Genomic DNA, 1,102 nt, shown 5'->3' on the forward strand with positions numbered 1-1,102 from the left:
GTTCTCCAACTCTAAAGTTAACTTCTTTTTATGATGAAAGCAAAGACACAAACTAGAAATCTATCTCGATCTTGCCAGTTACTTCTCAACTTGGCTTCAAACAGGTAATGTTTAACAAAACTCACTATGTTCTTGGGTGCTGGTGTCTAGGTGTATACTTTTACACTGCTAAGTGATGCTCCCACCCAAAATCAGTTTTGAAGGCTTCCTTAGCAGGAAGCCAGGACTCATACAGTTAGCTGTAGTTTGAGGGGAGATGATGTAGACCCAAATGGGGAGGGATGTAGAGAAAGAAGAATGAACATAAAAAGCAGGATTGACTGACCAACAAACTACTGTAACTTAAGGGGGAGGAAGAAAAAATGCACTTTCAATAGTTTGTCCATGTTTTTAGCTACAAAATACACTTGTATCTAACTTTTTTTTGAGACAACTATTAAGAGGAACACCCATCCGATAAATGGCTAATCCTCTCTTTGACCTCCTCCTGTCTTTTCCACATTGGCCTGAGTCCATTTTCAGCTGCCATACTTAACTTTGAAAACTGCTACTTTTAACAATGTTCAGAAAGAAGGAAGAAAAGATCATTAACTCTGACACTTTTTTAAACAGGGTGGACTTAATTGAAGTGTGCAGTGATGAACTACTGCTGCAGTAGCTGCCTCTAGTTGTTGAAATAAACTGTAGACAAGTTTTCTGTCTATTAATCCAGATAATCTGGGTTCAGTAAAACGTCTGTGAGAGTGTTCCTCCCATCCGGTATGAATGTGCGTGTGCATGTGTTCCATGAACAGACAGAGAACCAAATGTTCTAGGTACTTGTCATGTTTTATTGCATACTTTAAGTCATGTGTATGTGAAGTGTCCTTTGACCGGAAGGTTTTTGGTTAATATCAGTATATTTTTATAAATTTGAAATTCATTGTGCCCCATCTTTTTTCTTACACATTTTTCATTGTTAGGGGATATGTGCTAGATTTGAATCTTAACATTTTTAGGCACAGATGGAAAAAGTTATTGGCTCCTTGAAAACATATGGGACAAAATGGATCCTCAAAGCATGTATGTACTTACAAACCAAGCTGTAGAGATCAAGAAAAGA

This window comes from Phaethon lepturus, unplaced genomic scaffold (genome assembly GCF_000687285.1).
Source record: "Phaethon lepturus isolate BGI_N335 unplaced genomic scaffold, ASM68728v1 scaffold48209, whole genome shotgun sequence".
Taxonomy (NCBI): Eukaryota; Metazoa; Chordata; class Aves; order Phaethontiformes; family Phaethontidae; genus Phaethon; species Phaethon lepturus.